Consider the following 17,329-nt stretch of genomic DNA (forward strand, 5'->3'; position numbering starts at 1 on the left):
TTCAGGAGTGAAGCTGCAGATTTTCACGGTGAGGATTACAGCTCATAAAAGCAGTGTAGACCCAACAAATGAGCAGTAACAAGAGCGAAAGAACAACCCTTCCACAGCATGGAAGGGGACCCAAGCAGGTGCCAATGCTGGCTCGGGCAGCCTGCTTTTATTCTCTTATCTGGCCCCACCCACATCCTGCTGATTGGTAGAGCCGAGTGGCCTGTTTTGTCAGGGTGCTGATTGGTGCGTTTACAATCCCTGAGCTAGATACAAAAGTTCTCCATGTCCCCATCAGATTAGTTAGATACAGAGTTTCACACACAGGTTCTCCAAGGCCCCACCAGAGCAGCTAGATACAGAGGGTTGATTGGTGCATTCACAAACCTTGAGCTAAACACAGGGTGCTGACTGGTGTGTTTACAAACCTTGAGCTAGATACAGAGTGCCGATTGGTGTATTTACAATCCCTGAGCTAGACATAAAGGTTCTCCAAGGCCCCACCAGAGCAGCTAGATACAGAGTGTCGATTGGTGCACTCACAAACCTTGAGCTAAACACAGGGTGCTGATTGGTGTATTTACAATCCCTGAGCTAGATATAAAGATTCTCCACGTCCCCACCAGACTCAGGAGCCCAGCTGGCTTCACCTAGTGGATCCCGCACCAGGGCTGCAGGTGGAGCTGCCTGCCAGTACCGCGCCATGCGCTCACATTCCTCAGCCCTTGGGTGGTCGATGGGACTGGGCGCTGTGGAGCAGGGGGTGGTGCTCGTTGGGGAGGCTCGGGCTGCACAGGAGCCCATGGAGTGGGTGGGAGTTTCAGGCATGGCGGGCTGCAGGTCCCGAGCCCTGCCCCGCAGGAAGGCAGCTAAGGCTCAGTGAGAAATCGAGCGCAGCGCCGGTGGGCTGGCACTGCTGGGGGACCCAGTACACCCTCCACAGCCACTGGCCCGGGTGCTAAGTCCCTCATTGCCTGGGGCCAGCAGGGCTGGCCGGCTGCTCCGAGTGCGGGCCCGCCAAGCCCACGCCCACCCGGAACTCCAGCTGGCCTGCACGCAAGCGCCGCACGCAGCCCCGGTTCCCGCTCGCACCTCTCCCTCCACACCTCCCTGCAAGCTGAGGGAGTGGGCTCCAGCCTTGGCCAGCCCAGAAAGGGGCTCCCACAGTGCAGCGGCGGGCCGAAGGGCTCCTCAATACCGCCAAAGTGGGAGCCCAGGCAGAGGAGGCGCCAAGAGCGAGCGAGGGCTGTGAGGACTGCCAGCACGCTGTCACCTCTCAACAGGACCAGTTGAGTCCATTTCTGGTTGTGGGTCATTGGTCTTGGTGGTGTCACTTGGTCCACCAGAATGAAAAGTCTGAAAAATATCTGAGACACCAGTCTTAAGTTTCACCATAGCAATGTTATCTATAGAAGCAACTACTGGAGAAGTTAACAAATCTTGTGACCACAAGCTATGTGACCCTTGAGCAGTAAGCAATTATTAAAAAGCAAGTTAGGGAACAATGGCTGGTTACTGTTTAACCATTCTTATCTTAGCAGAATTCAGAATTAGCAGAATTAACTATGCCTATATCTTAGCAGAATTCAGACCCCTAATGTAATTTTAACTTTGTGGCCTTTCATTAGTTTTACAAAGGTGGTTTCAGTCCCTGAACAGGGAGGGAGTGAATTTTGGAGACTATTATCATCTTCGCTTTAAGGTTAAACTGTAAACATTTCTCTCATAGTTAGCATGGCCTACACCCAGGAATGAGCCAATGCTATTAGCTTGTGAAGTTTGAAATAGGATGGAGTCAGTTATGTTAGATTTTTCTCACTGTTATAATTTTGCAAGGGCAGTTTCTAGAATACGAAGAAACTAGACTGCCATGGGGGAGAAAATATAATTTCTTTATTTTTCCTTATAGGTTCTTAGTTGAGACACTGTCCTGAAAACAAAAGTCAGATTAACAAGAGAAAAATTGCAGAAGTTTATTAAAGTGTGCTGTACCCATCATGCAGGAGAGACCTCAGTTCAAAACTATTTCAAAACTTCAGGCAGTTCAAAATGTCAGGCAGTGTTTTAGGGACCTTGCTTAAATAGTATTTAAGCATGTATTAAAGAGCCATGAATCCTATATAGTGACAGACAAAGAAAAGACCATCTTCAGGCTTCCAAAAAGCAGGAAAATGTGGGAAGGTAAATTTATGGCAAGAGTGGAGAATGCGTCTAGATCCTCTTGGGTCACTATATCTGAGCTCTGTCTCTGAGCTGTAAGACAGTGTTGTAAAGGGCCTAGTCTTTAGGTGGGGAAGGCACAGAGGAGGGCAGGAAGACCTTTGTCTTTGTAAATTGCTGTCCAAACATCAGGCAAGCAAAGGTAGGGGCAGAGTGTTCCCCTGCATTTTAACCTTCTTCAGCTCAACAATACCCGGTATTCTAGAGAGAAATATTTTTGTTTCTTTCACTACTCATTCATTGCTGGTGGGGAGTAAAATGGTACAACCACTCTGGGAAACAGTTTGGCAGCTTCTTATGAAATGAAACACACACTAGCCTTACAACCCAGCAATTCCACAGTTGGTCATTTATACCAGAGAAGAGGGAACTTATGTTTACACAAAACTCTGTACACAAATGTTTATAACAGCTTTATTCATAGCAGCCCCAAACTGGAAACAACCCAAAAATTTTTCAGTGAGTGAATGGTTAAATCAATTGCAGTACCTCTATACCATGCAATATTATGTACCAACAAAAAGAAACAAACTATTGATGCATGCAGCCACTTGGATGGATTTCAATGAATTGTGCTGAGTGAGAAAAGCCACTCTCAAAATCATATGCACAGTATGATTCATTTACATAACATCCTTAAAATAACAAAATCATAGAGATGGAGAACAGATTAGTAGTTGCCAGGGGATTAGAAATGGAAGAATAGCATAAGGGAGCCTTGTGGTAATGGCACATTTCTGTATGTTGATTGTAATGGTGATTATGTGACTCTACATGTAAGGTAAAATTGCATAGAACTATGCTCATACACATGCAGACACACACACACACACACGAGTGTATGTAAAACTGTTGAAATCTGAATAAGCTCTGTGGACTATACCAATATTATTTCCCTGCAATTGATATTGTGCTATAGTTATACAAGGTTATCATTAGGGGAAACTGGGTGAAGGGCACATAGGGCCTCCCTGCTCACGCCTGGAATCCCAGCACTTTGGAAGGCCAAGGCGGGCGGATCACGAGGTCAGGAGATTGAGACCATCCTGGCTAACACGGTGAAACCCCGTCTCTACTAAAAATACAAAAAAATTAGCCGGGTGTGCGCCTGTAGTCCCAGCTACTTGGGAGGCTGAGGCAGGAGAATGGTGTGAACCCAGGAGGCGGAGCTTGCAGTCAGCCGAGATCACGCCACTGCACTCCAGCCTGGGCAACAGAGTGAGACTCCGTCTCAAAAAAAAAAAAAAAAAAAAACTTAGCTTGGCCTGGTGGCACATGCCTGTAAACCCCAGCTACTGGAGAGGCTGAGCCAGGAGAATTGCTTGAACCTGGAAGACGGAGGTTACAGTGAGCTAAGATCATGCCACTGCACTCCAGCCTGGGCAACAGAGTGAGACCCTGTTAAGGAAGGGGAAGGGGAAGGGGAAGGGGAGGAAAAAAAAAAACGAAAAAAACCTCATGCCTGAACCCTATCCCAGATCAGGTATAGCAAAATCCCCTAGGCTGGAACCAGAATATCAATATTTTTTAAACCCTCCCTAGGTGATGCTACTATGCATTCAGGGTTGAGCTGCTGTTGTTTTAAGCATGGATTTTCAAAAATACATATACGAAGAAGATGATAACTTGCTTTATAGAGTCTGTGCTTTGAAATTGATCACAAGCAGGCTGGGCGCCATGGCTCACGCCTGTAATCCCAGAACTTTGGGAGGCCAAGGCGGGAGGATCTCTTGAGGCCAGGAGTTCAAGACCAGCCTGGTCAACATGGTGAAACCCCATCTCTACTAAAAATACAAAAATTAGCCAGGCGTCGTGGCTCATGCCTGTAATCCCAGCTACTCAGGAGGCTGAGGCAGGAGAATTGCTTGAATATGGGAGGCAGAAGTTGCAGTGAGCTGAGATCATGCCATTGAACTCTAGCCTGGGAAACAGAGTGAGACTCTGTCTCAAAAAAAAAAAAAAAAGAAAAGAAAAAAGAAAAAAGAAATTAATCACAAGCAATATTTCAAATAGCGAGACTTCTAAACTACTTAAGAAATTTAGTTGGCCAGGCAAGGTGACTCATGCCTGTAATCCCAGCAGTTTGGGAGACCAAGGCAGGTGGATCACCTAAGGTCAGGTGTTTGAGACCAACCTGACCAACATGGTGAAACCACGTCTCTACTAAAAATAAAAAAAATTAGCTGGGCATGGTGGCAGGTGCCTGTAATCCCAGCTACTCAGGAGGCTGAGGCCGGAGAATTGCTTGAACCCAGGAGGCAGAGGTTGCTGTGAGCTGAGATGGCGCCATTGTACTCCAGCCTGAGCAACAAGAGCGAAACTCTGTCTCAAAAAAAAGAAAGAAATTTAGTTTACACACTACCTTTTTGGAATGTATATATCTATTGTTTATGCTGAAGTGCATGACCAGTGATATATAGGTATTGCTAGAAAGAAAAATGAATATTTTTAAAATAAATATGTATCTGCAAGTGAGTGTGGTCCTTAGTGGTCATCTTTGGAAATATTACTACTCATATGGCAGTGCTCGGAACAGTACCAGAACTTGTTTGTTATAAAGCCCCCAGACCCAACCTTAGCATTTGCAGAGCCTGGAACAAGAGCACAACTTGAGACTCATATACCTTATGTCTAAATAATTAAAAGTTATAAATCAAAATAAAATATATTCCATTCTTCTCATTTGACATATATACCTTTGTAATAAAAAAAGAAAACTATGTGTAAAGCCATGTTTTTTTTGTTTTTTGTTTGAGATGGAGTATCGCTTTTTCGCTCAGGCTGGAGTGTAGTGGTGCTGTCTCGGCTCACCGCAACCTCCACCTCCCTGGTTCAAGCGATTCTCCTGCATCAGCCTCCCACGTAGCTGGGATTACAGGTGTGCACCACCACACCGTGCCAATTTTTTGTATTTCTAGTAGAGACGGGGTTTCACCATGTTGGCCAGGTTGGTCTTGAACTCCTGACCTCAACTGATCTGCCTGCCTCAGCCTCCCGAAGTGTTGGGATTACAGGCGTGAGCCACTGCATCCAGCCTTAAATCCATGTTTTTTATATGCCTGAAAGTCAGCAAAATACCAAGAGCAACTTAATTTAATTATTATTGCATAAGTTTGGATATTTTGTTGATGGGTTGGCAAATTTGGATGAGTACAAAGTTAAATATGGTATATAAAATTTATAAGTTATTTCAGAAAAGTTATTTGTCTTTCATGCCTATCAGCAAACATCACTAGTTGTACTAATTAAGTTTGTGTTCTATTCTTGGTAATGATTTAAAGGATTAAAAAATTAAGTGCATTTGTAGTCAAAGTATCAGTTGAATGCATTTTCATAAAAATATAAAGTAACAGTTAAAATCAAAAACATGATTTGCCTATAAGCTTTCCAAAAATGTCATTTTTCTTCCAAACTTAAAAAAAGTCATCTGTAAATATCAGTGACAAATTACAAATTATAATAATAAATATTAAATTTTAAATCAAATTATGTAAAGTTGACATTTTTGTTCTTTTTCCATATTGTAATTAAACATTATTCAATTTTTATAAATTTATAAATATTCATGATTGTAGTCTTCAATATCCATCTACAGTAGTCCCCCTTATCTGGGATTTCACTTTCTGAGATTTCAGTTACCTGGGGTCATCCACAGCCCAAAAATACTAAATATGACATTTCACAAATAAACAATATATAAGTTTAAAACTGTGCACCCGACTAAGCAGGATGATGAAATCTCTGTCCCAACCGGGACCTCAGCGCTCCCTTTGTCCAGCTGTCTCCTTGCTGTAGATGCTCCCCACTCGTTATCACTTAGCAGCCATCTCAGCTATCAGACGGACCGTCCCAGGATAGCAGTGCTTGTATTCCAGTAACACTTATTTTATTTAATAATGGTGTTAAAGGGCAAGAGAAGTGTGCTGACAATTCAGATATGCCAAGAGAAGCCATAAAAGTCTTCCTTTAAGTGAAAACGAGACAGGATACTTCCCTTGATCCTTTAATGGGCAGGAACTGGAGTGCACCGGCTGAGTCTAGCAGGGCACTTTGGTGCCAACAGGGACAAACTTCACTCACTCAAACCCACTGGGCTCAACCCCTCATGGGAGGGAGCATGCAAGCCAGCATCTAGGGGTGTGTTACAATTAATGCTTTTGTAGCTTTGCCATCCATGGACAGCTAAGCGTTGACAGCTCAGTGGAGAGTCAGGATGACAGCCTTCTCCACCTGCCTTTTTGACACCCAAGTTCTTGTTCAGCATCCAGGTATAACCAGGTTGCACAAACAGTTTGCAAGGTGATGAATGCAGAGGATTTTATTAAGTGACGGAAGTGGCTCTCGGTGGAAGGAAAGCTGGAAAGGGGATGGTGCAAGAAGGTGGTGATCTGTCCCCAAGCCCAGCTGTCTCCGGCCAGGCTCCCCTCCAAGGTCCTGCCTTCTGAAGTTAAGCTGTGTCTATCCATAGTCTCCGACGCTCAGTTGCTGCTTCTCCTCTTCATGTTCAGCCACTTGTCTCTTCGCCAGTTGAGGTCTGGGGTTTATATAGGCACAGGATAGGGTGGCAGGGCAGGCCAAAAAGGCAACATGTGGGTGAGAAAACGGGGATAACTCTTCTTATTTAGGGCCACATTTTCCAGGCTTGAAGGTGGGGACTTTGCCAGGGAACCACCCTCTTCTACCCAGTATTTTCCTGCCTCCCGTCCATATCAAAAATATGACCTTGGCATTTCTTGGCTGGGGTTCAGTCTATCCACAGTTTCAGGCATCCACTGGGGATCTCAGAACATATTCCCCTCAAATAAGGTGGGACGACCGTAGCTGCTATTGTAAAGATTTAGCCTCATACTTCATATGTTACATCTAGACCTATATATATAATAATATATATTTATATATATATGTAATACAAATTGCTTAATATTTTGAAATCTTTCCCAGTCACCATGGGTAATTCTTGTGAACAGCCTCCTCATTCAAACACTGTAACAGGAAGAGATGGGTGAAGGTAGACACTAGACACAAATAAGAAATGATACTTCCTTACACAAGAAGCTACTGCATTCAGCTCTCTGAGAAAATGTGTTTGACGGGGTCATTCATTTATCTTTTCTCTCAGTTTATCTTTTGAGCATTTCTGCTACTCAAAACCACTGGGTTCTCCACAGCAGTGTTGGCAGAGAACAACCTCACAGTGTTCAGACGCAGTTGCCTTTTGTTGCAAAGCTATCAAGGACAATGTGCAGGAATTTTTCTGCAGTATTTTCCTGCGGTCTGATCAGTGCTAATCATGATGGCAGATGTTGTAAGGTTATGAATTGTACTGTGTCAGGGCTGAGCACTTGATCTCGAGTGACAGAGGCTCTGTGTGTTTTTTTGTTTTTTGTTCTTTTAGTGTATTTGTGATATGTGCATGGGCCTTTAAATCATGGGCCCAATATAGGGCCTGTTCTTACGCAGGATGGAATTGCACCCATTCCATAAAATCGGCCTCATTTTATTGTTTATATCTCAATTGTACATGTGATTCATTTGATTGCTCAACTTTATTTACCATCCTGGGCTCGAAATAACTTTGATTGTTTTAAAAATCATGCCTGTCCACAAATGATGGTCTTTTACCATCCCATGATATCCAGAAAATTTCCAGAATATATTTTGGATTCATAAGGAGAATCCCAAAAACTTTTGAACAGCAGCAGCAGCCCTAGACTATCTGTGCAGTTTCTCAAGGTAAAGCATTTCAAAGTCAACAATACTGATTTATTAAAGAACATGTTATTTTAAAATCCGATCTTGAGAGCTCCCGGGTACCTGGCTACCATCCTGTAAAAACTAGAAGAGGCTGAGAAAGTTGCTGAGGAAAGAGGGAAGTTTGAAGGTTATTGCAATTAGGCTTGATGAGAGACAGAGAAAAGGTGGAATCACAGGTAATTTATTTATTTTTTATTTCTTTTCTTTTCTTTTCTGAGACAGAGTCTCGTTCTGTTGCCCAGGCTGGAGTGCAGTGGCGTGATCTTGGCTCACTGCAACCTCCGCCTCCCGGGTTCAAGCAATTCTTCCGCCTCAGCCTCCTAAGTAGCTGGATTACAGGCCCGCCACCATACCCGGCTAGTTTTTTTGTATTTTTAGTAGAGATGGGGTTTCACCATGTTGGCCAGGCTGGTTTTGAACTCCTGACCTCAGGTGATCCATCCGCCTTGTCCTCCCAGAGTGCTAAGATTACAGGCATGAGCCACCGTGCCTGGCCGAGTGCCAGGTACTTGAACTCACAGATGCTCAGCACTTGCCAAGTGAGGCACACCAGAAGTAGGGAAAATAGTTTGGTGTTGGTGGTGGCTGTGTAGGACTTGGGAGGACAAAGTGCTGTTGTTGAGAGATGGATAAAGAGACCAGACTGATGGGCCAGAACCTGAAGTATCTGAGTGCTGCCAAAGAACATCACTCTCAAAGGAAGGCACATGAGGAAGAGATAAAGAGTCTTATTAGGCAGGGTGCCGTGGCTCATGCTGGTAATTCCAGCACTTTGGGAGGCTGAGGCAGGAGGATCACTTGAGGCCAGGTGTTTGAGACCAGCCTGGGCAACATGGTGAGACACCTTCACTACAAAAAATTAAAAAAATTAGCCAGGCATAGAGGCATGTGCCTATAGTCCCAGTGACTCAGGAGGCTGAGGCGGGAGGATTGCTGGAGCAGGAAAGTTCAAGGCTGCAGTGAATTATGATCACACTACTGTACCCCAGCCTGGGCGACAGAGCAAGACCCTGTCTCAGGAAAACAAAAAGTCTTATTAAATCCAAGGAGGGGAAGACTAGGCTTGAGCTTGCTGAGAGACTGAGAGCCACATCAGAAAAGATGATGACTTGGAAACTGAATCAAAATGCACCAGAGAGAGGCAATTCTAAACACAAAAAATGCTGGGCCAGGCTTTGCTGGAACTGATTGAGGTGTGGAACACCCTCATTCCTGCACTGAGCTACTCCTCCCTGACTCCACCTGAGCCTACTTGCCCCAAATTAACCTTTAAACTGAGGGCTGACATTTACCTGGCAGGCACCTTTCTTCTCCCTCCTCTTTCCTTCCCAAATTGCCTATGCCACTCTCCCCATAAATCTCATCTAAGCTCTGGGCCAAAGACCTTCAGGAACAACATGTAAGGGAATGTGAGCAAAAAAGTCTTTAAAAACATATGATGGACACATTTTGTAATTACCTTTATTGATGTTGTATATAAAACACTCCAGATAATTCTACAGCTCTTAAGCTGTATCTAAGCACTTTTTCAAATTTTAAAGGTAACTTTTCAGCCTAATCTATACTGGTCCCTCTCTCCTTATCAGAGCCAAACACTGAAACTTCATTATTCCATGCCAAGCACCGTGTAAACCAGAAAGATGATTTCAGGAGGAGTTTGCATACCTCCAAAAACAAAATTCCCAGGTTAAGGGCATCCTGGGGCATGTTTTTAAGTTAGTGACCAAACAAATCAACGTGATGAGACTGTTTTAGAAAACCAAACCTTTGTCTCATCCTTTCTGTAGCCTCCTCCAACAGAACAACTCACATATCATGTTATGGCATCTACTTCTTCCCATAACTTGTTTGCAAAAAATGTTTGCCACTGATTTAGCTAGGCAAAACTCATCTCATCCCATGTTCCTGGATCAAAACCTTCCCCGGTTTCTTTTAGAGGGAAATGGCATTTCAAGACCACAATCTGGTCTGTAAAGATGCTTATTGCTACGAGTTGTTCACTGTTTCGTGAATATAATATTCTCCAAGTTCTCACAAGTTGAAAACAGATTGTCTATACCCTTCATACTTAAAATTCATTTTTCCTGGATATAAAATTCTTGGCTCTAATTTTCTGTCCTTGAGTATTTAAAATGTTGACTCCATTTTCTTCTAACGTAAAGTGGTGGTGTTGAAAAATGATAATCTCAGTTTCTTTCCCTTATAAATAACATGATCTTTTTGGCTAGAGGCCCAAAGGATTTTCTTTTTCTCTAAAATCCTGTAATCCTGTACTTTTACTAAAATATGTCTTAGTCTTGGTCATTCTGGGTCAGTATTCTCAAACATGCAATGCACTTTCTTCAATATAGAATTTCAATTTTCTATTTCATACAGTTTTCTTGAACTATAATTTGTGATAGTTGTTCTATTCTCTAACTTTTGTATTTTTTTTCCAGAAACTCCTGTTAGCCATATTTTATATCCTCTTTGTCTATCTTCAATATTTATCAATTTCTCTTTGTTTTTTCATATAGTTCTTCATTTTTTAACCTTTAAAAATGTTTTCCCTTTCCATCTTCTATTTCTTTTAAGGAGTTTGTGCTTGCATTTATTCTTGTTTAGTTTTCATTTAAGAAATTATTTATTTTCTTTCTAGCTCTTTTCTTAGTTCTATGACCACATTCTAAGTTTTTAAAAATTCTGATTTGTGTTATTTTTTCACCTTTTTGTACAATTTTCTTATTGCCTTTTAGCTCATTGTGAAAGAGAAGATTACAATTTTGATCTTCTCTATGGACATGGCTTTCTGCCATGCTTTCATTGTCTGTAGGGATATTATTTTGCTCTTTGTTATCTTTTTTCTAATAGCTTTGTGTAGGAATTGGTTGCTATCAATTTCCCACACTCATTTTATGTGAAATTGGTTTGCTGAACTTTTAGAAGGAGGCATGGTTCAGGGCAGCTTTTTAACTTCATATGACCCTCACTTCTGTTACCTGAAAACAATAAAATGCAATGAATACAGTGTTCAAAAATCAAGTGGCTTGCTTTCTGAGATTTCTTGGGTGTGTCCTCTCTCACATGTATTTAGATCTTCTCTTTATTATTCTCTCTTACTACCAGCACTTTTTCTTCAAAGTGGAGTGCTCTCTTGGAAAAAGGCCCTGGTAGACCAATTTTGAGAGTTCATAGGTCTTTGGGCCTCCTGGGTGTGAGTCATAGCCATATTCCCAGGTGTAGACTATGTTGCCTCTAGAATTCATAGAGTCCCACCAGGCGCTGTGCTTCCTTCTTTGTGTTAGGGGATGCAAGATGCAGCAATATGCCCTAACTTTGGAGGATATGTACCAACACAATCCTGTCCACTAGACCCCTAAAAACCTTCCTGAGTTGGCAGATCTCTGGATCTTTGTAGATTTCCCATTCTCTGGAGTACATGGGTCTCACCAAGGCTTCCAACTTGCACAAGCCACCTCTTACTCATCCTTCCTGACCAGTATGATATCACAGATGTAATGAATCAATGTGATGTTCTACAGCACTGATTACTAGACAAAAAATTAGAAATAAAAATTTCTAATAAAAAATTAGAAATAACCTAAATACCCATCAATGCCTATGACTGAGTAAATTATTACACAATATTAATTATTATACAATAATTTACTCAATCATAGGCATTGATGGATATTTAGCATATTCATTAATGGATATTCAGCATATCTATATTTAGGCATTGTTGATATTTAATATATCATAGAAACCTCTGTGAATCTATAGATGTTTCCTTTTTTTTTTTTTTTTTTTGAGATGAAGTCTCACTGTGTCGCACAGGCTGGAGTGCAGTGGCACATCTCTGCTCACTGCAACCTCCACCTCTTGAGTTCAAGCGATTCTCCTGGATCAGCCTCCTGAGTATCTGGGATTACAGGCGGGTGCCACCATGCCCAGCTAATTGTTTTTGTATTTTTAGTAGAGACAGAGTTTCACCATGTTGGCCAGGCTGGTCTTGAACTCCTCATCTCAAGTGATCTGACCACCTCAGCCTCCCAAAGTGCTGGGATTACAGGCATGAGTCACCGCACCCGGTGATCTGTTTCCTTTTAGTGGCTGCATCAACATGAACATGCAGCCATTAAAAGCAAACAGATCTATACATTTACAGAGGTTTCTATATTATTACATGAAAAATGCAAGTTACAGAGTGCTGAGTATAGTGTGTGCCTATTTATGCACAAAGAAAAATATATGTTTGTATTTATTGTTATTATGGTTTGTATATGCATAAAAGGTCTGGAAGGTACACAGTAAGCTGTTGTGTCAGTGTGTCTCCTAAGAGTGGAGAACAAGGCCAGGCGCGGTGGTTCATGCCTGTAATCCCAGCACTTTGGAGGCCGAGGCAGGTGGACCACCTGAGGTCAGGAGTTCAAGACCATCCTGGGCAACATGGTGAAACCCCGTCTCTACAAAAATACAAAAATTAGCCTGGTGTGATGGCGGGTGTCTATAATCCCAGCTACTTGGGAGGCTGAGGTGGGAGATTCACTTGAACCCAGGTGGTGGAGGTTGCAGTGAGCCAAGATCATGCCATTGCACTCCAGCCTGGGTGACAGAGCAAGACTCTGTCTGAAAAAAAAAAAAAATTAAAGAGTGGAGAATAAAATATGGCAGTAAAAACTGGAGAAGAGAACTTTCAGTTTTAATTTCCACAAGTCTGTCAGAAATTCTGTTGCTCAATAGTGCCTTGGGGATAATATGATTTTGAGGAACTGTACCATGGTTTTAGCTCACATGTCACATATCTGAAACAATGAGCCCCTGAAATTAAGGGGAAAATGAGCATTGAGGTCACATACACTTTTCCACAGAACATGGCTTCAAGATTATTCATTTTACTGCTACTTAGTATTTCATGAAGAGGTTGTATCTGTTTATTTAAGTTTTACCTGCCTCTTGAACATGAAAGTTACCTGCAATTTCCCCTGCTTTCAATATCTCTGCTATAAATATATTTGAATATGTAGGTTTAAAAAAAAATCTTTGGGATTATTCCCTAGATAAATCCTCCCTGGGTCCAAATCTGTGATCCTGTCACAATTCATGTTACGTATTATCCTCCAGAATGACTGTCACCTCCAAGTGAAATTGCCAAAAGCAGTTTCCACATTCTCAACTTCCTCGAGTCCTATTTATTCGTGTTAAGTTGAATTTATTCTTTCACATTAAAGGCCAGAGAGTTCTGCCTAGACTACTTAGAAATGGTCAGTGTGCCACTTAACACCATTGGCTTTCCTAGCTCTCAGACCTTCAAACTCAAACTGGATCTAAACCACCAGCTCTCCTGGATCTCCAACTTGCTGACTACAGATCCTGGGACTTCTTGGTCTCTGTAATTGCTGAGCCAATTCCTTATATTAAACATATATCTCCCATTGGCTCTGTTTCTCTGGAGAATCCCAGCTGATACAATAAGATAGAAAACTTGATAAATAATTTAAAGATATTATAATTAAAATAATATTTCAGCTTAATTATTAACTATGATATGCATAGGTATCTCTGTAACCTATGCTCTCTGAATAAAATATTCAAATAAACATGTTACAGTGTGCATATAAACACATGGGTGCATGTAAGAAATAACTGAAACTGAGGCTGGGCATGGTGGCTCACACCTGGAATCCCAACACTTTCGGAGGCTGAGGCAGGCAGATCACCTGAGGTCAGGAGTTTGAGACCAGCCTGGCCAACATGGTAAAAACCCATCTCTACAAAAAATACAAAACTTAGCCAGGCATGCTGGCACACGCCTGTAATCCCAGCTACTCGGGAGGCTGAGGCAGGAGAATTGTTTGAACCCGGGAGGCAGAGGTTGCAGTAAGCCGAGATCGCAGCGCTACATTCCAGCCTGCGCAACAGAGTGAGATTCTGTCTCAAAAAAAAAAAAAACTGAATCCATCCATTGACAGACTAGATAGAGGAAGCACTTATGTATAATACTAGATGATGAACACACTTAACACATCCACTGACATACAATAACGTCTTATGTGATGCAGAGTGGAATACAGTCCAGAATGGTAGAGTTGAGTTTAATGGACAGATATTTTTGGCTGGGCATGGCAGCTCATGCCTGTAATCCCAGCACTTTGGGAGGCCAGGGCAGGTGGATCACTTGAGGTCAGGAGTTTGAGACCAAGCTGGGCAACAAAGCGAGACCCTATCTCTGCAAAAATAAAGAGAGAGAGAGAGAGAAGAAAAATATTATGTACTGCTTCCGTTTCTAAAATCTTAAATGCAACCCCTCAGTTACACTCGCCATATTTCAAGTACTCACTTGCCACACGTGGTGAGTAGCTACCAGATTGGGTGGTAGTTAAAGGGAAATGCAGTGTCATATGGAAGCTTCCTGAAAAATAGGAGAGATTTGCACACATTGTACAGAGAGGGATATAGCTAATAGAGTGGGAGAGCGGGTACTACACAGTAACGGACAATGTCCCCAAAAAGACAATGAAGATACAGGATTCAGAGCAACCGTTCTTGGAGAGGAGGAGAGACAACCCATTTCAGCCCTAAAGCTGCCACCAAGTAGCTACTCCTCCATGTACCCACCCCCACCTCCTAAAGAGAATAAGGTAAGACTAAAGCCCCCCAAATGGTCGCGAAGGATGAGGAGACAGCATGGGATATTTTAAAAGAGCATGCCTGCTGCATTAGACAGTCCTGGGTTCAAATCCTGTCTCCGTTTGTCATGTGACTTTTGTCAAATTATTTGAGCTTCTGATTCCTTATAATGTAGGTAGGGAAGAAACTACCTATCTTAAAGTATAGCGTGAGAATTAAACAAGGCACACAAAGAAATACTGCAGTAGCTGTCTCATTAGAAGCATTCAATCTCTCATATCAACTATTAAAAACACTGTTTACTGTTCGGGTGCAGTGGCTCACCTCTGTAATCCCAGTACTTTGGGAGGCCCGAGGCAAGTGGATCACCTGAGGCCAAGAGTTCGAGACCAGCCTGGCCAACATGGCGAAACCCCATCTCTACTAAAAATTAGCTGGGCCTGGTGGTGCACACCTGTAATTCCAGCTACTTGGGAGCTGAGGCAGGAGAATTGCTTGAACCCAGGAGGCGGAGGCTGCAGTGAACCAAGATCTCCCCACTGCACTCCAGCCTGGTGACAGAGTGAGACTCTGTCTCAAAACACAAAACAAAACAAAACAAAACAAAAGAAACACTGCTTACCTATTATATGAATTTGCCTGGTACTCTATCAGCCTACCATATAATAAATTGTACTGGGTACAACTGCCAAGTCGCAGAAGATTAGTGGTGGACTGAAAGTGTCATGGGAGATTTAGACAGCTTCTACGGTGCTTTTGAGAGGTGACAGCGTGCTGGCAGTCCTCACAGCCCTCGCTAGCTCTCCGCGCCTCCTCTGCCTGGGCTCCCACTTTGGCGGCACTTGAGGAACCCTTCAGCGCGCTGCTGCACTGAAGCCCCTTTCTGGGCTTGCCAAGGCCGGAGCCGGCTCCCTCAGCTTGCGGGGAGATGTGGAAGGAGAGGCGCGGGAGGGAACCCGGGCTGCGCAAAGCGCTTGCGAGCCAGCGCGAGTTCCAGGTGGGCGTGGGCTCGGCGGGCCGGCACTCGGAGCGGCCGGCCCGGGCAGTGAGGAGCTTAGCACCTGGGCCAGCAGCTGCTGTGCTCACTTTCTCGCCGGGCCTTACCTGCTTTCCCGCGGGGAAGGGCTCGGACCTGCAGCCCGCCATGCCTGAGCCTCCCCGCCGCCCTCCGTGGGTTCCTGCGCCGCCCGAGCCTCCCCAACGAGCGCCGCCCCCTGCTCCACCGCGCCCAGTCCCACTGACCACCCAAGGGCTGAGGAATGGGGGCGCATGGCGCGGGACTAGCAGGCAGCTCCACCTGCGGACCCCGTGCACATCCACTGGGTGAAGCCAGCTGGGTTCCTGAGTCTGGTGGGGACTTGGAGAACCTTTATGTCTAGCTCAGGGATTGTAAATACACCAATCGGCACTCTGTATCTAGCTCAAGGTTTATAAACACACCAATCAGCACACTGTGTCTAGCTCAGGGTTTGTGAATGCACCAATCGACACTGTATCTAGCTACTCTGGTGGGGACTTGGAGAACCTTTGTGTCCACACTCCATATCTAGCTAATCTAGTGAGGACCTGGAGAACCTTTGTGTCTAGCTCAGGGATTGTAAATGCACCAATCAGCACCCTGTCAAAACAGACCACTTGGCTCTCTGTAAAATGGACCAATCAGCAGGATGTGGGTGGGGCCAGATAAGAGAATAAAAGCAGGCTGCCCCAGCCAGCACTGGCAACCGGCTCTGGTTACCTTCCACACTGTGGAAGCTTTGTTGTTTCAATCTTTGCAGCAAATCTTGCTGCTACTCACTTTTTGAGTCCACGCTGTGTTTATGAGCTGTTGTACTCACTGTAAAGGTCTGCAGCTTCACTGTTAGAGCTAGCAAGACCATGAACCCACCAGGAGGAACAAACACCAGACGGGCTGCCTTTAAGAGCTGTAACACTCACCGCGAATGTCTGTAGTTTCACTCCTGAGTCGCTGAGACCACAAACCCTACCAGAAGGAAGAAACTCCAAACATCAGAAAGAATAAACTCAGGACATGCTGCTTTTAAAAAGTGTAACATTCACTGTGAGGATCCACAGCTCCTTCTTGAAATCAGTGAGGCCAAGAATCTACTCGTTCTGGACACACTTTAACATAACCACCATCCTTTTAGGTTAGGGCTAGCTGCAACTGACTCTCCTATCCCCAAGTCAAAACCACATTAGGAGCCTGAAAGCACAAAATATAATTAAAAGATAGATATCCTCCCTTAGTATCTACGTTTGACCTTTCTTCTTTTACCTCTGAAAACCTAAACTTGACATGATGTTTCACAAAGTATTTGAGATGTTCCCCCAGTTTTGTGGGGTGAGGCACCCTTACCTAGACTGTTGAAAAGGCATTTTTAAGTCCTGTGGCAGCCAAATCACCTCAGAAGTAGCCCAGCCAATACCCAGCAGTGAGAGAAACTGCTCCTGGGGAGGATTACCCATCATGCCTGTGTGCCCCGCCTACACCATGCATCTAGCAGCAATCCCCTCAACAAGTTTTGGAGGGACCTGAGGAATAAATAAATTTTTGCCCCTCCAGGTTGTCCACTCCTACTGGTCACTTTCCCTATCACTACTAATTGGTTGGAAGTCCTAGTCACTCTACACTGTCATTTTTGTGGTGTAATATCCTCAGTGGTAAATCAATGACAAAAGAAGTGGAATGATTTGATGACTTATAAAAGTGATCAGGTCTTCAGAAAGCCTGTGTGCAGGTGTTTTATTATGAGGC

At 43.7% G+C, this 17,329-nt stretch overlaps 1 long non-coding RNA gene across 1 annotated transcript; it reads right to left on the reverse strand.

Moving 5' to 3' along the window:
* Positions 1–13,973: 13,973 nt before the first annotated feature.
* Positions 13,974–16,663, reverse strand: LOC112209414 (uncharacterized). Its single transcript, XR_002944143.3, has 3 exons — positions 15,676–16,663; positions 14,282–14,353; positions 13,974–14,170 (listed from the first exon to the last, which is right to left on the reverse strand). It is a non-coding gene; the product is annotated as an uncharacterized LOC112209414 (long non-coding RNA).
* Between the last annotated feature and the right edge of the window lie 666 nt (positions 16,664–17,329).

Source organism: Pan troglodytes, chromosome 5 (assembly GCF_028858775.2).
Source record: "Pan troglodytes isolate AG18354 chromosome 5, NHGRI_mPanTro3-v2.0_pri, whole genome shotgun sequence".
Taxonomy (NCBI): domain Eukaryota; kingdom Metazoa; phylum Chordata; class Mammalia; order Primates; family Hominidae; genus Pan; species Pan troglodytes.